Raw genomic sequence first — 26040 nt, 5'->3', positions numbered from 1 at the left:
CCCTTGGCCTTCCACTCACCGAGCAAGAAATCCATGCTCGATAACAGCCAAAAGGGTGACGCCGCACCAAGGAACGGCACTCCTCAGGTCACAAGCACTGTAGGAACATTCGTCCAGACCGACATCCTGACAAAGCCACAGTGATATTCAAAAGGCGCCCCGCTGTCGTGCTCGATTAGCTCATCGCCTTGAGAGGAGTAAGCTATTTGCCCAAAGCCCACCGCACACTAAAGTCTGTGCTAGCTAAGAACACGAGCTGCGCCCCACAACAGGTTACAGTCCAGAAGCGCTCCGCTCAATCACCCTTCTATCCAACTGCTTCCCGCTTCCTTCGAAGCTGTAGCAAGTATCGCTGGCTGACAGTAAGCAAATTACAACATCCCAGCAGTCTAGCGCATCTGCGCTAACACATCAAGAGAGATAGGAACGCTGGCTTCCCAGAAAGAATAAATGATTTCTCCCTTATTTCTGCTCACCTGGCAAAAGGTGCAGGGAATCCAATAAGAATAAAGGGTGGGTTTACTGCACAGTTCGAGCTACTCTCTCGATAATTAAACAGATAACTCAGCCTAAGTATTTGCCGTTTCTTAAAACGGTGTTTGTTAGCAATGCGTCTGGATCTCAATAACCGTTGCCTTCTGCTACCTACAGGTAGGGATAATTATCCACGAGTAAACGATTACCTATGCTATAAATTACCTACAAAAATTTGGGCTGGGTTTTTGCCAGTCACCATTCCAATTAATTAACCAAAATTGACTAGCTGGCTTTAGACCAAACATTTCCTCATCAGTATTCAATACCAGTGCCTCCAAGATGAAGGAAAAAAACCCAAGAGGAGAGACAGAAAGAAATCCTACAAAGGTTACAAAGAGACAGAAGCAACAGAGAGAGAAGCAGAAATGGTTTCGAGGCGCTTGTGGCAAAGGCTTTTGGGCAGGGCCGCATCACCGCAGCAGCACACGCACAGCCCTTCCCACCAAGGCAGGGAGTCACGGCCATCAGCCGGAGCCAGGAAGCTCGGAGCCCTCGAGCTCTCCTCCGGATCGGGCCTTCAGGCAGATTTCCAAGGGCAGTTACAGCGAGCAGGGGACACAGTCACACTTGGATTATCACGGCTGGGGGAGGAATCATCGCCATGCCGCGACCGTGATGTGTTTCTGAAGGAACTCCTGGTTCCTCGGCTCCTCCATTTTGAGGGAGCTAGTCAGACTCTGGCAAAACCTTTCCTTTTCAATAGCTAAGGTGACAGAAACATTTCACAGCAACGTAAACGAGGCTTTAAACACTCAACATCACACATCTGCAAAACACCAACTGAGACAGCACGCGCTCAGTTTTTGTGACTGCACGCGCTGAATATTAAACAAATTCCTGTCATTCGCAGCTGAATTATCAGCGCATGCCATCGCACGCAAAGACTTTTTACACGTCCGTGTGCTCAGCGAACGTTCACAATGGCAGAAGTTGCCATTACCAACAGCGCAATTAACTCTTTGAACAAGCACCGCCTCCGGCTCAGCACCACCCAATACCTAGTAACCACACAGGCAAACGAGCCATCAACCCAAGCACATTACAATTAATAGCAAGTTTCCCACTAAGTGAAAGTTTTCTATCAGCACTCCTTAAACCCACTCTGATGTACGACCGGTTCCATAGACACAGAAGCAAACATAAACTTGTATTTGCACTACAGTGTAAGAGAAATCTTTACATTTAAGCCAAGCTAAGCTAGATCAAGCGCACGTCTCCACGCAACCAGTTATTCGTTCTGTACCTCTTCGGAGCGATACGACTCGCGATATAAATTTGAGAACAAACCAACAACCCCAGTGGTTTGCTCTCGAACCGTCCGCCTATGAACTCTCGCTCCGTTTCCTGCGTAATCCCACCAACTAACGGATGTCGCTCCGTGCTGCTCCCCCGCCTCCCCGCCCCGGACTCGAGTTAGCGCAGGGCAGAGAGGGAAGGCCTCCAGCTACCGAAGGAGAACCGGGAGTATGCACAGCTTCCCAGCTGCTCTGCCGCAAAGTTCTCCACCTCACCATTCGGGGTCTGCCGCCTCAGCCTTACCGCCACAGGCATTTTAAGAGAACTTTAGCGTTCATGCAGACTATTGACTGTTTCCTAATACATGACTCATACACACGTTTGGTACTACACCTCTCACACGTCATCCAAGGCGACGCGCACAGGAGCGCCGGTACCCCAGCAATGCTGTCCAGACAGAGAACCCTTTAGGCGCGTGGAACGCAAGCCAGAAATCCGAGCTATTTCCTCTCAGCTCGGAACAACTCTTCTCCTCTGCCATAAATACGACTGTGCAGTTAGTTGAAATAGGACTGGAATGTTTATTGGGTAGCGATTTTTAGTACTAATTCTTGAAAGAGTAAGGCACCTCTTAGGCCGTAAGAAAAATATTAAGCTGTAAATGCTGACAAAACCCCAGTGATTAGCAATCATTCTAGACTGTTCTGGAGAACTCGTCAGGGAACGAACTTCAAACCAAACCATTTGCAAAGAAACTCACTAATAAGGATAATCTAGTGCCTTCCACATCACTTCAAACATCGTTTTGAAGATGCTTTTCTCATGTCACCTCCAGTTATTGATTTATTAAAAAGCAACAAGATACCTCACTGCATAAAGTAAGATTTTTATTTATTTATGCAGGCCTGTCAGTGTTGATAACGTACTGTGGATGCTAAATATTACTTGCACTCCGTACAATTAAGCAAAAGGCCAGACCTTTGGGGAAGCGCTCGACAGAATTCTGATCCTGACCAGGCAGAAGGGGCAAAGGGGGAGGCGCAGAGGCGCTCCCGAGGCCAGCAGAGCCCCGTCCCCCTGCTACTAACCTGGAACGGCCCCCACGGCTCCCCAAAGCGTCGCGGTATTTCGGTCAGGGGCCGTCTCTGGGGGTGCCAAATGCAAGGGGGAAACCTACCGCCAGCCAACAACTCGCCAAGGTCAAAGAATAAAACCAAAACCCAACAAACAAAACAACCCACCCCAAACACCACAAAGAGCACCACAGAGTCAGTCAAACGTTTCCACTAAACTCACCACCTACTAACGGGGCTTCCAAGGAACAGACGCACGCGCAAAACATTTCCCAACCGGCCGTACATGCTGCCTAGCTCTACGTCGAAGCCGAAGGCACCGGTATCCGGAAAAAAAATCCTCAATTTCGAAGTATATTTATGTACGTGTTACAATGAAGACATCACTCCTGCTTCTCCTGGGTTATCCTCATTTAAAGTTCATTCAAACATTTGTTAATGAACAGTAAATCTTTAGACTACTTAGAATTGCTCTGTTTAATAAACCGTGCGTGTTTCATCAACATTATTCAAAACTCGCACTCACTTACGAAAAAGCCTGCATCACTCTGAGAGAAAAATGTATTCGAGCCCTGCGAAGGTCTCGGCAGCGTAGCAAGGGTTCAGACCGACTGAAACATTTGGGACCATAAGCAGAGTCAGATATTCAAGCACTTCATTTTGGAATCTTAAAATGAAACACACAGATTTCCGAAAGCACTCGACCGAAGTTGGCACGTTGGCACTTTAGGAGCCTGAAGCGCTACAGGGACGCTAGATACCAAGCGCTTCTGAGGTGCGCCTAAGCGGTACAAGGTGTCAGAGGTAGCAGACTGAAAGCAGCTTAAGGTCTTGCAGATGTTGCTCAGGAATGAGTCCAGACAAAATCATTTTCCACAAGATTACAGCACCCGTACGCCACCGCTCCCTCGTTACCATTTAAAGACTTGATCTTTCTCTGCTCGTGCTTCATGCTGTCACTTTGCTTGTGTAAGGGTACATGGAATTTCACATCTGGGCCACGTTTCAAATTCACTTGGCTGCAAAAGCCTTCCCGGCTAGCTACAACACCGAGCCAAATCAGGGACTTTTTGAAGACTAGAGTAGATTACAGGCCAGACTGGAAATTGAACAACAACAACAAAATCAGAGCACAACTACATCTAGCTGGCAGGTTCTGGAATAACTGGAAAAAAAACACGAGGCACATCTCTCATTCAGCATGTACCATCGCTCGACAATTCTGAAAGGGTCACACAGACCTCTGGGTGCCGTCCTCTGATGTTGCTGAGGTTAGCCCGTGTTGCTAACTTGATACTTGCCTCTTGCCAATGACAGAGAACTCTCTCTGACAGCTAAGCGTAGATTAACCCAAATTAAAAAGCCTACCAGATTTAAGAAAATCAAGTGGGAAATGCTTTCTCCTAGAGGTCAGAGCCCTGTCTAGCAGTCCTTTTTAAAGCAGTAGTCTGGATTTTGCACTTAAAAACTATGTCTTTTCATCAGCTGGATTACTCCCCACCCACCCACAAGAACTTGCAATAACAGCTGCTTTGGTAACTGCAGCTTTGGTCTATTTTAGACTAGAAGAAACTTGACCAAAGGCCACTTGTCATCCATCACGTTCCCAGACAGTTGCAGACAACTTAACAGCCCGGTTCCCACCCCGCGACGGTACATCGCAGCGCCTGCTGCGACGCGGCTAAGGATCTCCCAACGCTACAATGCTTCAAGTGCTTGGACTTCATCCAAAAAAACCAAACCCACCCTAACACCACCACCCCAAAACGTGAAGCAAAAGCTGCAGCCAAGGGTCGTGCCTCGAGAAACTCTCTAAGGCTCTTGACGCTGCCAGGCCGTTCGGGGAAGAGTCCGCCTCAAGTCACACAGGGACAAGGTGTGCCCAGACGCAGCCCCATCACACATATCCCGCTGTCTCGCTGGGACCCAGCTCTGCAGTTTGCCAACCTCCTTCTTTCTTTATTCTCAAGGTCATTTGTTGTTTATTTAATAATCCATTGTGCTTGCAGTCTGATGGGTCTCTTAATCCCCGGGCTGGTTTCTTAACTTTAAATTAGTTTCCAGTAAAGCGGGGCTCGTACCTCACAGGAGAAAAAGCATTGTTTTTAACACACTTTTAACTAATGCTGCCGGTCCTTGGGGAGGCTCGAAGGACCTCAAAGGCAATAGTTCTCTGCCCAGGAGCAAAGAAGCCATTACAGCTCGTACTAGAAGATTTAATAGGTGTCATAATTTATCATGTAAACCGAAAAGTGTTTCTTAATTAAGTGCGTACGTTAATGAATTTTTTAATTTGATCCCTGTAAGTACCTTGCTATACTAATTGCAATATTCTACACATTAGTCATCCGCTGTTGCCCTTGGCTATTTTCTACCCTGAGAGGGAGAGATAGAGCTTTTCAGTTAAACTTCATTTAACTCTTTCCACCCAACAAATTAAACGTCCTGTGATTCACCCTGGAGAGCAACAGCTGCGTTTCAGTCCTAGAGCGCTCGAAGGATAGCATTTCACACACGTCGGCTTGGGTCGCGGCACGGTCTCCCACGCAGAGGGGACGAGAGCGAAACGAGGGACGTACCGTACGGTAGATCCACAGAGGAAAAACATCGCCTCGCATCGCGGAAGACTAGGCGTTTGCTGCTCCCGGCACCAGGAATAGATGCAGTACAGCAAGATTACGAGCTACGGACACTTCCTAGCACGGTTTCAAAGCCAGCGACTGGGGTTCATCTCATTAGCTTGATTACAAACATCACTAAGCAACAGAAGCTTTCCTACCCACAGGTCGTTCCAGCTTTCAACCTTCCATGCTTGAGCAAGGCATCGGCTTTTCTGATACTTTTCCCTCACAGCCTAAATTCAAGAGCAAGAGGTTGGGAAGCTCGCCAGCGAATGTCCGGAAAGCGGAAGGAAAGCAGCAGCAGCTGAAGGTACGGCACACGGCTCGTCCGCTTCACAAGCCGCTACGTTAAGTTGTTCTCCAGTTGGCGCAAACAAACCGCCAAGACACAAAGTAATGCTGAGGTAGCCGACCAAGCTGACAAGCATCTCTGACAATTTTACCCTGCGTATCATTTCTGGTACCTGGAGAGCTTCAAGGGGGGCTTCGAAAGCCTCTTAAACATCACAGACTACAAACCCAATTTTGTTTCTGCAGGGGTGATGCTCTTGTGGCTGTTTAAGTCAATTAGAAGAGGCGCTACAAATGGAAAACTCCTCACCTCTAATAAGGATACTCTGCAAACACAGTAAATGAAGTAGTCGGACCACTCCAGGCTCAATACTAAGACAAGACACAACAGAACGGTTATACCCACGACCAGACAAGAAGTTGGAGCAACTGAAGACACCATATTCTTCACCTTTTAATTTGTTTCTGTTTCTGGAGTTTGTCTGAAGGAATCTAGAATTTCACCTCCACAATGACTCGATAAGGAAAAAATTTATGTTGTCAAAGAAAACCTTCCCTGTTCTTTGGTAAAGTAAAAATAATCTTACCAGCGTGCCTTTGCTGGTGCTACACAAGCGTGATCCGATTACGTACAGGTCCAATAAACGGTAGTAAGAGACAGCGAAGACATTCTATATTTACAATATCTGAACATTACCTCCCTTCTTTATTTAGCCTGTGCAACTCACTACTAGCCTGTCATACATTTGACTAAAAGCTCTTTAAAAGCAGTTAAAACAACAGTTCTACCTTTCTAAGAGCTGGTGTCAGCAGTCAACCTGCAGAAACACCTTTTGAACACAACCGGTCAAACATCCTGCTGTATTTAAGGTGGGGATACACTGAGTTCTAGGACAAACAGCTTCTCAAAGCCCAAGGAAGTGTAAGGTGAAGTAGGAGCTGAGCTTCGTTAGGCCTCTCTGAGTCCTAGCAACAGTCACTTGCAAAGCCCGTCGACCAACAGTCACAACGCTTAGCCCATTCGAGGGAGATGGGCGTACCACAGAGCATCTCCACCGTTCCACACGGTTTTTGCGAGCCAGAGCGCGACCGTCCCGCTCACACAGACAACAAGGAGGCGATGCGCACGCACGTGATTTACCTAAGGCACTGTTCTTTGCAGGATCGGGACCTAAGCGATATTACTTATTCGGCCTGTACTTTCCATCCCTTTGCGACTTACAGCTAAATAGAAACACAAACAGCAGGAGAAAATGGTTTCCTGCCTGACCATCTCTAGCTCTGACCTATTTAAGAGCCTAACTGTAAACCCCACAGCTCTGGCCCTTTCTCTGCGGAACACCCAACCTGTGCAGCAAAGCACTCTAAGCAGCATGTCAATCCTGACTCCTGCCCACGCCTTTTCCCTCGCCCGCCAGAAACGCAAAGGATTCCCAACTCAGGAAGAACCAAGGAGGATTTCCCCTCAAGGGAAACCCGACCAGATCTGACAGGTGAGGCTGTCGACCCTACAAGATATCAAGTGTTCCACTACCCCGTACAGCTCATCCTTCCAGCTGAGTACTTGTGCCACACCTGACTCATTCTATATTAAGATCCAGCAGCAACCGCTCAAATCATTGACTTGTAGTTAAATGCGCCTCTGAGCTTGGGGAGACAGTACTGCACCATCCTAATTCAGCATTCAGTTGGACTCCCCCCCACCGCTTCCGAGCGCATTTTGAGTTTGCTTCTGCTCGAAGTTCTCCTGACAGGCTTACGCGTGCAATTAAGTGGATTACACGGAACATGGTTAAATAGCCTAGGAACTTCTGAGGCCAAGGCAGCTTTGCGTAGCAGCGCCGCATCACTCATTCACTTCCCCACTCGCATGCAACGCTTGTGAAATTAATAGCAACGGCACAGCATAACACACTTCAACGAAGTGAGACTCTTTAGATGGGTGGCTGCCACCTGCTTTTCAACAAATTTCAAAGAGCATTGCCCACAGCATCCTGCTGTATTAGATAAAATGCACCCTGACACCTTTCCTAGTGTATTACACTCAACTGCTAAAATACTGAGATGCAAACCTCCCTCTTCTTTTTTTAAAAAGAAAACACTATCCAGTAATCACCAGCAGTTAGATCTCGTCAGTTGATAGCAGATCCTGTCTGCACAGTCATACAGATGCCCAAGGTTGCTGATTGCAACCGGTTCCAAAAAGCGCTTCTCGGGTGTCTTGACAGCTAATACAGTTATTTCTGATGAGTTAAGGAGGTGCTGCCTGCAAACGACTATTTCAAAGTCCGATCTCTGGCTACCGTAGCCCAACACAGCTCCACCCAAGCTCTGCGGGCATCAGTCGACCTGGCCCGTATTGCCAAATGACATCTTCTAAACTTCCAGCCCAACACACGTAAGTTGTAGAGATCTAAGTCAAGAGTTCTTTCCCCTATTACAGTAAATCCTATCCTCAGCTGGCCAGTACTCATCCAGTTCCAATAACGGCAGCGGAACTATCACGAGGAATTTCTGCAGGGGATGACCGGGCCGACCACAGGTAGAGGTAAGAACCTGCTAACAGCGAAATCATCTCATTCCTCTAGTTTCACAACCTGAATAAGACAAGCTTTAGAGAAAAAGTATTCATCTTTCAACAGACTTCTGAAGAGAGTCAAAGCTAGCAATTTTCAATGACTTTCAACAAGGCATTACCCAAGCACACCGCAGGTAGACCTGTCAACAAATTACCTTCACCACTACACTTACCATATGTTTATGAAGACGCAAGTTAAACATATTTTATCCTAGCGTCGGATCTGACGCGACAGTGTCAAACCAAGCTTGCTAAGTTTGTCACTCAAGCGATCACATTCTCCTCGTATTTATCCTTAACTACTCTCGCTAATGCTATTTCCATTCCGCATTATCTTCTCCTTTCGTTTGCAAGATGCTTTCACTGTAATTATCCAGAAGTAGACAGATAAGATAGAGAACATACAAAACTATGAACTCACACTTCAACTCAGACACTCGCGCAAGCCATTTTTCCACCGTGCAGCTATCTCTGGGAAAAAATAGACGGGCTTCTCAAGTGCCTTACGCTTATTTTGTGCATCTACATCTGTATGAATCCCCATTTTGATCTTGTACCAATTTTCACAGGTGTGAAACCATTACATAAAGTGCAATGCAATAGAAAGTACCAGGCTCATTAGATTTTTCTCTCCGCAAGACCATCTGGACCATATTTTCAAGCTGGTGTAAAGTAGCATAACACCACTGACATCACTGGAAAGATGCCAAATTTACACCAGGTAAGAGCTAGGCCCTCTTTCCTCCTGCGTGATCCACCACGCTTGCTATCATAGCACAGTGCCAACCAAACACCCAAGACTTGATGAGAGCGAGGCTATTGTACAGATATCTTCACCTTTAGAAAGGAAATCAGGTATTTGTGGTCTCAGTTTTCTGAGAAAATTTTGGGAAAGCTTAAGGTCAGTCAAGTACAACAGGACGAGTACAGCTGCCCAGGTTTTGACCAATTTTTGCAGGGACTCTCCTGCCTTCAACTGGACATCATCATTCCAAGCCTCCTCCATTCTGCCATGGCTGCCCCAGTCCGCAGCCGCCTCGAAAGCGCTTCTACGAACGCATGAACAGCGGCTCCAGGTTAAGCAAGCACTACGTATCCGCCTGCAGTTGTTCTCCTCGTCACCCTTCACATAAAGTAATCTGCATGCTATTCTTTAGCAATCGTTCCGCTGTCAAAATAAAATACCTACCGATTCTTTGTAGAGCTACAGGCAGATACCCGTGGCTCATGTGCTTTCTTTAAGCGTGCGTGCCAACCTAATCACAATCCCTAAGAATTACCTCAGTGAAAATCCATCATCTCAAAGAGGAGCCGATAAACACCTCTCCGACTTGGGGGTTTCTTTTCACCTAGTCTCTTGACCTCTTTCACTGGGAACAGTGAAAAACTACTGGAGGGAGAAACAGTTAGAAAGCATCATAAAGGCAAGTAAAAAGCAAAAACTGAACTACACCCATTTCTGTTACGTCAGTACGGGTGAAATGCCTATACACATTAATCCCACACACACCACCCCCTCAGCCCTGACTTCTCTATGAGTCACTGGTGGTGATGATGTTTATTAATTGTTCACAGCTAACTCTCCTCATTTACCAGTCCCTTTAACGCTCACTACAACACAGAGACTACAGTTTTACGGACTTCAATCCGGTCCCGAACCGTGCAGCCTCCTCGCTCCCCACTGCCGTGGCTGCTTCTTCACTTGCGGATCTGTAAAAACGAGACAGAGGCCCGCCAGCGCAGGTAACACCGTACCCTGAGGCTCTCTGCTAGGTTTTGTCTCTTAGATAGAAGCTGTTCCCTGGGAATTCCCAGTAACCAGGCAGAAGACAAAAACCTGAAGCTCACTGACTGGTCAACCTCCTAGAAATGCCCTTCGACAGAACAAAATCAAACTCCAGTGTCTGAAATAAATCCGGTAAAGTTTTTTTATATGCAGTCATTAATTGTGTACCCAGCATCCCCATAGAGCAGATGACAGGTGCCCTAGACACTTTTTGGTCCTGCTGAATGGCATTTAATGCAAAAGACATCTGATCTGCCACAGAAAGCAGCAGTAAGTGATTTGATCAAAAAGGCCATCTGAGTCAAATGAGCTAATTAGTTTACAGGATTTCCCCCCTCTCCCCCCAACACCACTGCAAGTCCATTTGTGTTTTCCCCTCAGCTTAAGATCTCACTATAGGGTGCCACCCTATTGTTGAAACTATAGCCTGACACTTCTCAAAAATATTAAATGCAAGTGTCAGTACTTCCATCAAAGCAGGCACATCTGCTGCTGATAAATACTGTCAATTCCTCGTCAGGAGAAACACAGAATCCCTGATTTAAAAAACAGTAGTAATAAAAAAACCCCACAACCAACAAGCAAGCAGCTTCCCCCTCGGTAGGAAACTAGCACTAGCAAACCGGGACAGGGCAAGCCTGAAGCTTCGAAACTAGTAGATCCATTAACAAAGTCCGAGGGCTTCCTTCAATTCTCTTCTAATAAACTCCATTTACATTGCGGTAGTGACTGGAAGCTCCAACATAACCAAGGATGTCGTATTCCCCATTTAAGTAAAGCCACCACATCCAACCTCACAACCGTCTCTAGAGCCCAAAGGGAACCCCCACGCAAGCACAGCGAAGACCACATACCCGCTCTCCTCCCAGCTCTTCAGGCTGCGGAGCCGAGAGGAGACGCAGCGAGCACAGGCAGGGTCCCCGCCAGCGGCCAACAGCCATCTGCGGCCAGGCTGGCCGCTGGCACGCGCTTCTCGCCTCCCATGGCTTGCTGGCTGTAGGTCACCCAGCTGCAACACGGGCCCGGCCCAACAGCTCAAACTTGCCCTCAGCTCTATGAGGTGCGGCTTTCAGAGCTGCCATCTCACTCCTGCTCAAGCCCAGCACTGAGACAGGCGAGAAGTAAAATGGGACCGGCGGACAAGAAGGGTGGCCTCCATTACCCTCGCCTGCCCCAAGTCAGTTCTCAGGGAGAGCGGCAGCAACACGCCATTTGTCAGTTGCTTCAGCCAACCCTTTGCACGCTGAACACCACTCTGACTGCCGTTTCTTCAGGTCTACAGGAAAAAAAACCATCTCATGGTGCAGCAGTGACACCATTGGCAAAATAAAAGAAGTGCAGTGGCTACCAGTTTCGGAAAGATTATGATACTTACGCTCGCAAAACCGAAGCGGGACAGTTTCAGTGAAAGGTCCGTGAACTATGAGGTGGCGGTGAAGCACTCTGTGGCTTGACGACCAAATGGGGCAACTACTGCCAGATCACAGATAACAGTTCCAGACACTTCCAGCCAGCAAAGTAAGTCACGCCAGTTTTTGCCAGAACCTACGTCACGGATAGGCCATTATCTTTAACCAAAGCTTGGAGACCGGACTGTAAATAATTCTCTCAAACACATTATCAAAGCTGCAGTTGGCTTACAACAGATTTACGAGAGGTTTATTGTGCAGTTGGACGGAAATATTCCTTAACCTATTCCGTACCACCACAGCGGCCTGAAGCACAGGCCCTGAGTCACCCCAGCAACAGGTCATGCACACTCCCTTACCAAGCAGAAGATCCAGTCCCCTGGGAGACGAGGCAGTAGCATCACTCGTGCACCGTCACGCACAACAAGATGAGAAACCAAAGACATGATGGCCACAAGAACAAGCCCAAGTTCCATCGCCTGCTTTTGTTTAGCATCAGAGCACTGCATTTTGTCACATGCACGCCATCGGGACCATCGTGGAGCGCTTTCAGTGCCGTGTTTGGTCCGCTTTTTCCTGCGGACCCATCAGCACAGCAGCTGAGGTGTTCGAAAGCACTCAGGCGGGCTCCACGATGACTTTCAAGGACTGTTGCACCAGAGTGGATTTGAGGGGCCAATCTTCACTGCAGCAACAGTTTTAACTAATTATAACTGATTTATGCAATTTTAATACCCAATAATAAACCATTTAATCTGTGATTTATGTAAGTACAAGTTTTAATAGCTCTTAAAAGAGCTGTTAACCAGAATAGGACAAAAGAGAGTTATGCACCCTTTCCAGAAAAAAAAAAAAAAAAAGGCAGACCTAGGTCTGACTTGTTTATGCCACATGAAACTTACAAAAATTAAGAGCAAAGTAGCCTACTGAAACAGCTAGATCACAAAAGTAAAGCTATCCGAGGATGCGTACAAATATAAAAACAAGTTATCTTGCACTGCAACTGTAGCTTATTGAAAGTTGTGTGCCGTCTTATTAAAAAAAAAAAAATATAAATTCATTGGCAAAATTTCTCACGGCCTCCCTCACTATTTCACACGCAGCAGAGCATTTCATCTGTAGCGAGCAACAGGACAGTACCCTGCACTGGGGTCAAAACACAGGGGGTTCAACTGTCAGCCACACCATCCACACGACGGGCAGCTTCATACAATTCTCTTCGTACCCTGTGCCTCAGTTCTCTCTGCTGTATAGAGGGCTATCTTGATAGTTCTATTCCCCACTAAATACCTCAGGAGCATCGAAGCAAAAATTTGCAGAACTGCAAGAAATAATCATACGTATTATTAATTTTAATACGAATATTAGAGTGAGCAGCACTTGAGAAACTCGGGTCTCGTGGAGAAACTCATTTGCTACGGCACACCAAAAGCAAGAAAAAGCCAAGCGCAAAATTCTTCTACAGTTTCTACCTGGCTGGAGCAAGGGAACGCACACTGTTCCTCAGTTTCAATATTACAGGCATCGTCTGCAGGTCTCAATAGGAAGAGCTCCCCAAGTCATCTCGCTCAGACACCGTTCCCGCTGCCGCACGCCTGTCACTAATACCCCCGTCCGTGACATCAGAGAGGATTTGGTGACACCGGGCATCTCCTCCAGCCTCCTGCTCCTACGTGGGGCACTGTTACTCTATTACTATCAGCACGTTGGGCTGCTCTGACTTAACAGGATGATACAGCGCAGGGTCTGCTTTTTTCCACAGCCTTCCCCATCTCCTTCACGAGTTCTGTACCTAAGACTCAGCAGAGCACTCTGCCTATAAAAGCATTTTGTCCGCAGCAGTCGACTGCTTCTCCGCGACTGTGCGCAATATGATATATGTCCTCCTTACGAAAAGGAGGGTGAATTAACATGTGCTAAGTAATCACCGAAGGCGGAGCCATCTGATGAAACCGTCACCTTTTTGTCCGCAGGAGACGTAAATCTTTAACAAACTCAGAGGTAGGAAGGAACGTTAGAGCTCCTGCACGCAGGCTCTACCTGTTCTGCCCTCATACCCCGGGTGACCGGGGCAGAGAGTCAGAATGGCGTCAGAGACAGCTTTCCATAACAAGCTGCTATCTGCCTGCCGCTAATCCGCTTCTGAGTTCATTTCGCTTCTAACCTCGCTTTCCGCAAGCGTCCAGGCTGCGATGCCCTTGTTTTTTTCAGCAGCCATGTCTTCGGAGGAAGACCGAAATGGCCCGGGAAGATGGATGGCGACACGGTGCATTTTGCAATGGCTTCGTATCCACCCGGTCCGTTAGGGCAAGCACCAACGCTGGAGGCGGACGGAGGTTCAGACTCGATGCTTCCGAGTTAAAGCACAGGTAAGGCCGAGGAGATTTTCTGTCTCATTATCCCCAAGAGGAAGTGGGGGAACCAGGCATACAAGAGACAGAAGGGATCCCAATGTACCCTTAATCTATAAATATTTAAGTAGTCCCTCCTCCCCCTCTCCTCAACAACATATGCCAGTGTCTCCTTCAGCTCATAAAAGCCAATTCCCTCCTGCTGTTTCTGAGCACCAGAAGTCTCAGAGTGGTGATTAGTGGATTACGTGCATCACAGGGACTGACTCCAATCACTTTCCCCTTGCAAATTGCTCAACTTCAATGCAGCAGCACAGAGCAGAGTGGGCTTTGTCACTGGGGCCTGGTCCTCATTACGACCAGAAGACTTCGGGAGTTTGTTTACACAGCTGGAACATCACCCTCGCAGGCAGCTAATCAGCCTTTCCCCAGGGTTTTGGCTCTTTGAATACTTAAGAGTAATCACCACCAGCCATCTACACCCAGAGCAGCATCTAAGCAATTTCACCAAGTCAACTGACAACAGCTTGAGGTAGCATCAGCCCCCTTATATGAAGACAAGTGCTCTCCACACAAGGATGCCAGAGCTTAGCACCACTCAATAAATCAGAGCAACATCCTGGAAAGCTTGCCATTAGTTCTGAGCCATTAATTTTTGCTGGGTCTTTGACACAACTATTTGAGAGCACTATAACCTGCTCGCTGAAAGTTAAATTATAAAGAGCAACTTCCCTGAAGGTGCTAGTCTACTAACCCATTTAAGTCCTTGGCTAAACATCTAAAATAAATCACTGGCGAGCTGCAAGGCAGAAGGTTTCCTACCGTGCAATATGTGAGAGTAAGCCATTCCCTCTCAAAACAAACCCCAGCCGGGAAACCTTTGGCCCCAAGCAATACCTTCACCGAGGACCGTACCAGCCAAGCGAAACGAGACATTTCGCCGTACATAGTTCTACATAACATCATCTTCCTCTGAAGTCCTTTCCAGTAAGTTTTCTTCTCAATGATTAAAAGCCCACGAGACTAAAGAATAACAGAAAGCATTTGCCTGAAGTTCCTCTACAAATACAGCTGCCAGTAAAACCGAAATCACCACCGCATTCTTATGGCCATGCTGTTCCCTGCCGGAGATACCTATCAGTTGAGCGGGGTGTGGATTTTTTGGTGGGTTTGGGGTGGGTTTTTGTCATTGTAGCCCCTAAAACCCTGTCCCCCCTTATGGCAAAACAAGCTCCCATGAAACAATGGACTGAAACCTGAAGAGACCTCGAGCCGAAGATCTAAGATGAGAAACCGCAGCTGTGACGCGCACACGTCTGCCGTCTCGCTCCGGGAAGACGGACTCAAGAGCAACTGTGCTGCAAGAGCTTTCTGCGCGCAGCTCCGGACCCACCTACCCACCGCGTCGCGCCGTAACATTGCTCAGAGTTTTCGGCGCTCAGTATTTCTGCACGAGGCTGTAATGGGAAATCCTAATTAAAGGCACAGAAGGAAAAAGGCCTTCCAGACAATTAATAATCAACCTAGCGTTAGGTTAAAACCGCGTTTTAATTGGACTGTAATGAGGCAACAAAGTATCTCTGATTCCATTCAAAACTGAAAAGCCTGCTTCAGGTAAATGAAACCAGTGTGTTCATAAAGACGGGTAGTTATCAACCTCGTTCCATATGGCACCATAAATTATAAAGAGCAGGTAATGAAGCAGTGCCAGAAAGTAAACACTTCACAATACCAGTTTCCTTACATCTCTCAGTGGGGTGCTCCAACAGAACAAACAGTTCAGACCGCCTACCCTTTACTTAAACACGGACAGTGGGATTTATGGGCTTGGTTTGTTCCTTCCCTAGAGGAATCCTTGCAAGGATTCTACCATCCCCACATGAGAACACAATCACTGACTTGCTATCTGTGGAGAACTGTCCTACCTGGCCAAGTCTCAACCAACCCATTTCTGCCCACAGGCTCACTCTCCCGAGCACGGTTTCACTGCAGTCCTGCTACGAATGGGCCGACAAATCCCAAGGAAGCCCTGAAATGGGACAAGCAAGCTACACGAGAAAGCCAATTCCACTGTTTTTCCTGGAAGCTTCTACTACGCTGGGTGAAACGGGAAGCAGTGAAATAGCCCGAAACCGAGCCGAGACGGTACGAAAGCTTGGTTGTTGGGGGTTGGAACTAGATGGTCTTTAAGGTCCCTTCCAACCCAAACCATTCTATGATTCTGTAAGCGGTACTGATGAGTCACAGGGACCCAAGCCCCACCAAGAGTTGCATCCGATTGTACCAGCAACAGTTCGCAAGGTGTCTTGAAGGCCTCCGGAGAAACCTGTTCCTGGAAGTACCACCACTTATAACGAGTTCATCCTCATCTTTTCCCTTCTCCTCCTCGCCCCTCTCCCAATTCTCTACCTTGCCTAACGCAGACCTCCAGAACAAAAGTCCGGTTATCCCCAAGACACTCGCCAGCCTTCCGAACCAAACCAATTTCAACACACAGCTGCTGCTCCTTCCCCCCCACCCCCCCACCCCCCGCAACAGTCAAAGTGCAAAGACAAGCCTTTCCAAGGCCGCGCTCATGGCCATCGCTAAGGCAGAAAGAATGACTGTGTTCTTATTTTTTTATTTTTCCAACGGTCCTTCTCTTCTGCAAACAAGTCTGTTTTTCAAAACCATTAACCTCAGCCAAGAGAAAGCACCCTCTCCAATAAAAATCCACCAAATGTTATTCATGCACTAATAGAGAGTGAAAATCCTTTCTTGAACAATGAACATCACAACCATCACCTTCCTGGGTCAAACATATTGATATACCTTCCTCCCTCTTTTTCGAAAGACAATGCACCTTTTTCATCACCTTCTCCGTCTCTTCTTGCATCTTCTGCGGCCTAACCGCTCTATCTGCATGTTTACAGCTACAGTCAGTTTTCCAACTGTGAATAAAGCCTCTAATTTCATTAGCCAATTAATAATACAAGAAAGCATAGCCTCTTTTGTACTAATCAGGTTCTTATTACCGCTTAACACTGTCCATACTAAGCAGTCACATTGTTTATGCCAACGCAATGAACGACTGTCTGTAGACCAGGTGGGACAACACGTGCAACGCAGAAACAGGTAACAGCGCTACTCCCGCTCCTGCTCCAAAAGCGTTTATCGGAGGTTAACTTTCAAGAGCACCGCTTCCAAAAGATCACACAAGCTACTGACTGACACCTCGGATATCAACAGGGACTAACTCGAAGTTGCTACCCGAGGCACACCACCTTCTCTCTGCGGAGGGGGTACCAAGAGATAAACCCGATATTCACGCATGATGACTCCTTGCTGACAACTCAAATTGTCTTTCATTTCTCACCTAAACGTATCGGCGATGCGATACCATGTTCCACTTGAGACACAAGATAAAGAACACCAAGGCTCAGCACAAACCTTGCTTAGGACATCTACTCAGCAGCCGTGCATTGGGCAGTAAAAGACAATCTCCTCCTTCCTATCCGGGCCAGGGGATGCATTCCTGCTCTCACTACACCAACAGCAGGTAGATGAGGCAGCGAAGAGTACAAGCTGAGCCTAGAAAGAAAAGGGCTCGGTAACTCAGCTCAGAAAGCTCCTTTACGTTAAGACATGAATACATGTGAGACTGTTTTTATTACTGTTATTATTTGTAGGCTTAACTAAATTGTTATTTAAATAACATATTGAAAGGTAAACTGCCACCTGCTCCCACCAGATGTTCCGCAACTCTTTAGTACCTCTTCAAGCATGCTACAGTACTGAAGCAAGCAGAAGACTGGACCTCAAAGGTATTTATCTCCCCAGTGTCCCTCTGAACTATAAGGAGAGTTCTGTTAGGCAGACTCATTATCAAAATTATAAGGACCATGCTCCAATTAGTTATGTAAACGAGGGCGTACAACAGCACACTCCTTTCATTATTCCGAGGACCTGAATGCGTATAAACGTGCCAGGATACGTACGGCAACGCTCCCCTGTTAACTCGATTTCCATTCTATAGGAGCACGCCTCTCACAAGGGCTTTGTTTCCGTTCTTGCAATATTTTTGAGAAGCAATGGAAACATTCTCTCCCCCTTTAAAACACCCACAACTCCTGTAATTATACATAAAAGAGCGTTCCGATACCGTCATCCATTTAAGCACATCCACGTTCTGCTACATTCCCACTGAAGCGCTGGCAGAAGACTGTCGCACTTGACACCCTCCAAATCAGGATGTGCCGGGGAAGAGCTTTGCTGCATCTCAGTACGCAAACCATCGGCTATCAGGCTGTCAAGGCCTCTACTCGTACTTAAAATCCCACAGTGAATTTATCCAAAATAGCTATAAGTGAGCATCAGCAGCTGAAATCTAAGGCTCTTCCTGCCTCTGTCTCCACAATCAATCCTGCAAGCACTGATAATCAAGCTCACCCTGGCTTGATATAAAAGAAAAAAAGCATCCAACACTCAACGCTTGTCAGACGAAGACGTGTCTCGCATCGCCACCGCACGCCCTACTGTTTCAGCAGGCTTCCTCACCCACCTGACTGTGGCCCGACTGAGTTGTCAGGAGGAGATCTACCTTCTCCCCTTCGGTGCAGCACCCCGCAAAGCCGCACATCTCCAGCAGAGGCGTAACGCAAACAGCACCTGGCCATTTTAAGTACAAAAACTTGCCAAGCCTTAAAGTTTTGCCTGCCTTTTTTGCAAATAACACCCATTTCTTTAAGCGCTTCCAGCCAACCAATATCCTGACCCCTGCACCCATCAGCTAATGGAACCTGCAGCTTATCTTCCTGAAAAGTGTCACAATTCCTTTTTTTTCCCTTTTTTTTTTTCCTAAGATGCCATCAGCTGGAAGGAGCTAACTCCCTGCCTGCTGGTAAACAGATGGGACCTCTACACCCCCTTGCACACAGAAGGATTTCTGTAAATAAAAAAAAAGAGCAAGACAAGCAGGGAACTATGACAAGCAAGTCAGGGAAGAGAAGACCGGAATCCATCATGTCACACGTTTGCTCACAGTCATACAGCCAACCTTCTCATGTTCCCCTTAACCATGTTGAAATGCCACTACTGCCTTACAGGAGACCCTCCCCTCTCTCCCCGAGGAACCGGACGTTGCCCATTAGCTTTGCTCCCGGCCACCCGTTAAGATCCTCCCGGAGCTCCCGCAGCATCGGCGGTCTACGCGGGTCCCCTAACCGCTGTGATGAAAGGCAGAAAAATTCAGGCTACTTGAGAGGTCTGAAGTCGCCTTCCTCCCGTCCCCTCAGGCTGACTGCAGGGCCCATCTGCCTCAGATATCCGCAGTCACAGAGAGGTCCATCACGTACAAAACGAACTGGCAAATAAACTAGAAAGGCCTGTCAGAACACAAAAAGACTGTCAATACATACACCTTTTTTCCCCCCCACGAGTGACATTTTACTTGCAAAATGAACCATCAGCGGCCAAACATTCTGCTATTTCAATTATTTCCCTTGACTCCAAGCAACTCGGCCTCGCAACAAGCAAAGGTTTTCCGCTCAGGGGATCTACAGAGGAAGAATGGCCTGACTCCTAGGGCCACAGCATGGATTATTGATTAAAACAAGAACATTCAAGTCTACTCTCCAGGTATTGTTTCCTCACTGCAAACATCCCTCGGTTGCTTTTTCTACCAGGATCTTGAGCCATGACAAAGCGAGCCTACCTTTTCCAGTGAAAACTCGCCCCTGCAAACGTAAAATTGTTTCTAGTTCAGCTTCCGGACACCGTCTCTCACTGCGCAGTCATCTTATTGCAGGTTTATCTCTTTTCTGAAGAGCTGTTTATTACCCAAGTCCCAATGCCCCCGGCTGCCATTCCAATCGCTCCTTGGCTTTTTCCCTTCCTTCATTTCAATAGAGTCAGCACGCAACTTCCCCAGGAGAGATCTCATTCGATTTTTCTGGTCTTTTTCATAGATTGCTTCAAATTCCCTTAAGTTTCACCGTGACTACTAGCCCCAGAACCACGCACATCCTTTAAAAAAAAAAAAAAAAAAGCAGTCACAAGCCTACGTGGGCATAGAAATACTTAAATCCTCTAGCTGTTAATTCCTCCGTGCCTTTCAAGAACTCCAACAGCGTCTTTAGCTAGCGCGTTGCTCGCCTCTAGCTAACATTTACTGTGACACTCGATTCTTCTTCCAAGTCGCCCCTTTCCAGAAAGACTCTCCCATACTGCGGGCAGGGCCCGCGCTCTTCGCTCTCAGACACGCCTTCGTATTTCGCCACACAAAGAAGGAATTTGCTTCCTTCCATCACGAAATCCACACGGCTCCGCGTCAGCCAGCAGCCCCTTCTGCGACTGAACGTTCCCGACATCTTCGTACCTTTGCCAAGAGTTGCGATGTATTTTCTTCTGTGTCAGTAATAGGGAATAATGAGGTATAAGAGGGCAGGACTAAAAAGCTATTCCTGCAGGCTATCATTAGAATCACACCTGCTCAACACTGATAACCTGGTTACAGTTGCATTTTAAGACTTCACAGTTAGCGAGTTTTTAATCCATGTAATAACATGTTGTGTGATCATTTTGCATCATTTCAGTTCCTCAATCAAAATATTATTCAGTACCAAGAGAAGTCTATCAGCCAGACTCATAATCTCATCAAAAAAGATATCAAGTTCACTTGACAAGATCTATTTTCCATAAGGCCAGGTTGATTGACATTAATTATATTCAATACTTGCTTCTGCCCCAGACTGCCGGCATGTGGGTGTCGCTTGCTCTTTCCAGGCTTCAATCTTTATCTTTCTAAATGAGCGTATCACTACGCGCTACTTCACGGGAGGTTGCGAGGACACATCCGTTAGTGCTTAGAAATACCCCGAATGTTACGACGACCCTCGCAGAAAGCAAAGCCGCGAGCCCTCCCCTCGGACAGCGCTACCAGGGAGCGCAGCAACCAAGACCGGCCGCATCAAGCGGTACCCAGCTAACCCAATGGCCCACCTCAAAACCCTGAACCAGCCAGAAGCCTGACGACAGGCAGCTGAGAGGACGTGACATCAGTTCTTAGTCATTAGAGCCTCGACACCTCCAGATGCACAGTCTTTCCAAAACGTAAATTTTCATTGAACACCTCTGGGTATTCCTGATCGAGTAGCTGCTACCTCCTTTAAGCCTAAGTGCTCCGGATGGTGCGCACACGCAAACGCGCGCGCCTGTTACCAAAGGCACCGTAGACATTTTTTGCAGAGCTACTAACCGCCGCTGCTACAATATAAAGCACATTTTGCAATTGAGAAGAAAACGCCACACCGCCAAAAGGCTAATTCACAAGTTGCTGGGCATAGCGCAATACGTGACCCAACGCAGTTCTTTTGGCCTTTCTCCTTCAGCTAACACACCGCCAGGCTATCATTGCTAACTCTCGTGATTATCGTGCACTATTTCAATTCTCATTCCGATCTGAAAACAGGGTAACGCGACTTGGAGGGGGCACAATTAAAATCCTCTTTTATTAGGATCAACGTGCAAGAGAGGAGGAACCCGCTCCATCCTCCGAGACGGCAAGTTTTTGCAGCGATGACTAGTAAGTAAATCTTTCCACGTGATCCACTTGAAGCTCAAACCCATTCCAGACGGAAATCTGAAGTACGTCGTACACTCAGTAGAACGACGTTTCCCAAGTACGTTTTTACCGAAACTGTTTCTCGAGAGTAACAAGAGGACATCCTTGTCACGCTCGGTGTCCGATTTAAATCGGCGCTACCTTCCTGAGGTCTCTTTGTCAGAAAACCATCAACGGGACAGTCCCTTCCCAGTTTAGCACGGAGCCCTCACCGACACGCTCGGCACAGGAAGTTTGCAGAGCCTAGTACATGCGGAATAGGGACAAGAGCTGAAACTATTTCCTGACCTGACAAAGAGTGACTTTGCAGGCTATGTGCATCTCCAGTGAAACAGATAACGAACCCAGGTGCAACAAAAAGAAGGAATGCCCTCCCATCAAAAACACCTGTGGTACCATAAGTCTAATCTAGTGCCAATTACTTCACCAAAAGAAAAACTTCCCAAGGATTGAAGTAGACATTAGAGCAGACCTTCAGCATTCGCTGCAAAAACACCTAATCCAAGACTCCTCCTTTTTTCTAGGTTTTTCATTACCTTCCTTCCACGGGATTTCCAGTTCCGCCCTTTTCAACCATTTAGCACGCTCGCCTGGCAGTCCGGAAACAAGGATGGATACAAGCAAAGCAGCCGAAAGGGCAGAGGAGGGACTCTGAAAAGCCGTTTGCGCTCCCAGCCGAGGGGACTCCTAGCTGCTCGCACAGGCAGTGACAAATGGCAGGGTTCGGACTTCCACACAAAAAAAGATCTGTCTCATCAAAAGGATATGAGCGAGCACATCTTCCACACAATACTTCTTCTAAGGAAGCATCCAATGCAGCTTGCCGTGATAACTAAATTTATTATTAACTGTGTATTTCATGATGTTAGTGACAATATGTTAATGTGATTTTTCACGTCCTCCTGCAGTGAACAGATGGCTCCTTTTACTTTACTTTCCACATCAAGTGCGATTATTTCTTGGTGCCAAAAGCCACCTGCCGCTCCCTGGTCTCCAGTCTAATTTTTTATGTTGGTAAAACACAGCAGGACTTGTTATCAGTTGGATGGCATCTTAATAAAAGGAGACATGCCAACATATTGACATCATGTTCAAGGGGAAATTTTAGCCCCGTCCTGGCCCCTCCCCCAGTTCATAAAAAACAATAAAATGGAACTAAGAAAAACAAGCCAACAAGCTCCCCTCCCCTCCCTGGACTCCACCAGTTCCAAGATGCTCAGTCACAATTTTTGGGCCCTGTGCCAAGATGCAGAGTTGGCCTCCTTTTGTTCCCATACCAAGCACCTCAGTCGGGGCTCTGATCTCTCGTCCTGTGTAATGATAATTAGCCATAACATATTCCGAAGTCAAATGTAAGCAGGAATACATTAACATTGAGATCAGTGCCGGGGTAATTTTCATTGGGAAAATGACAAAGAAGGACACAAAAATTAAAATACGGGATGTGGAGATTCTCAGTATCGCTTTCAAAGAGATGAAGGGTAAACTCATTTGTTTGTCAGTCACGAGCCGGCACTCAGACAGCTGTGGTTTACAATAAATAAACAATACCAGTCTGATAAGCTACTGTAAGCCCATCTCCATTTCTCTGCACGCCACCGGAAACAGAGCGGCACGCGATTCAGATGAAGATACTCAAAACCGTAAGCAGAAAATTTACTAAGCCCGTGTTTAGACACCCGTAAAAACAGCCCATGTTCCAACACTTACCTCGCTTTGAGTGCTTCAGCTACAGCAAAACACTGGACACCGGGCATTTCAGACCAACTGTTTCAACAACCGATGAGACTTAAGGCAGGTCTTTCTGATAACACCCCTCCTGAGTCACTCATCATTTCACAGCAAGGACAAACAACACTACCTTGAGGCAGGCCCAGCACAAAATCCGAGGAACGGCCTTCTTAAGAAAAATCGCTAGCCTGTTTCCTTCAGTACTTATGTGCGCCTATGTCACACAGGAGCAAAACTTAAGAACTTATTCCTCTTCACTGTGGGCCTCCAAAACCAGACTCACTGCCTTTCCTCACAGACTCACTGCCTTTCCTCACAGACTCACTGCCTTTCCTCACAGACTCACTGCCTTTCCTCACAGACTCACTGCCTTTCCTCACAGACTCACTGCCTTTCCTCACAGACTCACTGCCTTTCCTCACAGACTCACTGCCTTTCCTCACAGACTCACTGCCTTTCCTCACAGACTCACTGCCTTTCCTCACAGACTCACTGCCTTTCCTCACAGACTCACTGCCTTTCCTCACAGACTCACTGCCTTTCCTCACAGACTCACTGCCTTTCCTCACAGACTCACTGCCTTTCCTCACAGACTCACTGCCTTTCCTCACAGACTCACTGCCTTTCCTCACAGACTCACTGCCTTTCCTCACAGACTCACTGCCTTTCCTCACAGACTCACTGCCTTTCCTCACAGACTCACTGCCTTTCCTCACAGACTCACTGCCTTTCCTCACAGACTCACTGCCTTTCCTCACAGACTCACTGCCTTTCCTCACAGACTCACTGCCTTTCCTCACAGACTCACTGCCTTTCCTCACAGACTCACTGCCTTTCCTCACAGACTCACTGCCTTTCCTCACAGACTCACTGCCTTTCCTCACAGACTCACTGCCTTTCCTCACAGACTCACTGCCTTTCCTCACAGACTCACTGCCTTTCCTCACAGACTCACTGCCTTTCCTCACAGACTCACTGCCTTTCCTCACAGACTCACTGCCTTTCCTCACAGACTCACTGCCTTTCCTCACAGACTCACTGCCTTTCCTCACAGACTCACTGCCTTTCCTCACAGACTCACTGCCTTTCCTCACAGACTCACTGCCTTTCCTCACAGACTCACTGCCTTTCCTCACAGACTCACTGCCTTTCCTCACAGACTCACTGCCTTTCCTCACAGACTCACTGCCTTTCCTCACAGACTCACTGCCTTTCCTCACAGACTCACTGCCTTTCCTCACAGACTCACTGCCTTTCCTCACAGACTCACTGCCTTTCCTCACAGACTCACTGCCTTTCCTCACAGACTCACTGCCTTTCCTCACAGACTCACTGCCTATTCCATCAACTTGTAAATATTTTTTTTCATGAATAATCGCTATTACACAATCAGCAGTGCGCAACTATTGTGCGATCAGCGTGACAGATTTGAAACAATTGAACTGGTAGCGTCCCTGTATTGCTCAAAGCCAAACTTGTTAAAAACGGGGGGGGGGGGGGGGGGGTGGGGGGGGGTAATGTATTCTGTGGAATAAGACAGAGAGAAAAACATTTCACTCTGTGCCCAAAAAAGCAGACACGAAACTTAGGGCAAGATAGGCCTTCTCCATTACATAGTGAAACACAAGCCTTTTTCTAAGTCTGTAATTCATTATAGGTCCATTCATTCAACAACTGAATTGCAACTAGGTTAGTTTTGGTTGTTCCGTTTGGTTTCCCTTTTCATTTGTTTGGGTTTTTCTGTTTGTTTGGTCCTTCTGTTGGTTTTGTTTATTTCAAGCAGGTTTTCTTGTTTGTTTTCTCAACACAAAATGTTGTTCATCTTCAACATTAGGAAGGGGCTACCCTTGAAACTAAGTCAACAGGACAAAAGAAAACATCAACTCCTATTGGTACTTCATTGGCAATGACACCTGCTATAGAAGAGGAACAACGTTCCTTCTTCCGTTTCATAAAACAAGTCTTAAGTCTTCTCAGAAACTTCCAATAAAACATACGCTTTACAGGCAAAAATCTTTCTCATCTTTTGAGCCGCCCTCCTGTCTTGTCCTATTTTGCACCCTCTCATAAAGCTAAGTTTCTCGTTTCCATCTGCTACTTCAACAAATCATTAAGACCAACTGAAAGCTTTATCCTCCGTCTAGCCCGTGTCAGTCCAGCCCACGCCACAGATGAGCACCCTCCCTTGAAATCAGTCACATTAAGAGACCCGACGAGACCTGTCGGCTCTTGGCTACGAAAGCGCGCAAAGCCGAGCACTCAGACAACCTTATAACGCCTCTCCCCGATGCATGCAAATTTTCGAAAGCATACGAGATTTTAAGCTCCGTATTAGCATCGCCTGGTGCAATCTACGTTATCGGACCAAGCATGTCCCAACAGCACAGCTTGGCAGGTCTCGGCAGACACGACTGACTGCCACCAACTTCCTGGACTGCACTGCCTCACCTCCCGACAAAAGCCGCATCGGAGGAACGCTGCGAAGAGTCCCCGGGGGGGCTTTCGTTCCTCGACTGCATGATCTGTATAAGATACCATCCATTTTCCCCCCTAAGGAACTCCCGTCAGAGATACTAACCGTTCATAATCATACAGCACGATCTTTGTATTTCCTTCCTCATTGGGTTCACGGCAGGGCTTCTCTAGAAGCATTTAGAGCATCTTCATGCTGCAGTATCACGTCTGCTTATCGGTTCGAACAACCGAGCATCAGTCACCCACCGTGTATTCTCGGTACTCGTTTACTACCAAAAAACTAATTCCAAAACCATTTGATGATGCTTTGGTCTGAACTTTTAAAATACCTGCCAGTCTAGGCCCTCCTTAT

At 47.2% G+C, this 26040-nt stretch overlaps 1 long non-coding RNA gene across 1 annotated transcript in view; it reads right to left on the bottom strand.

The window, feature by feature from the left end:
* The window catches only part of LOC129205949 (uncharacterized), a 276829-nt gene that overhangs the window by 179575 nt on the left and 71214 nt on the right, over window positions 1-26040 (bottom strand). The gene's annotated exons all lie outside the window — the stretch shown is intronic.

This window comes from Grus americana, chromosome 4 (assembly GCF_028858705.1).
Source record: "Grus americana isolate bGruAme1 chromosome 4, bGruAme1.mat, whole genome shotgun sequence".
Lineage (NCBI taxonomy): Eukaryota > Metazoa > Chordata > Aves > Gruiformes > Gruidae > Grus > Grus americana.
This window is presented reverse-complemented; position numbering and strand designations above follow the sequence as displayed.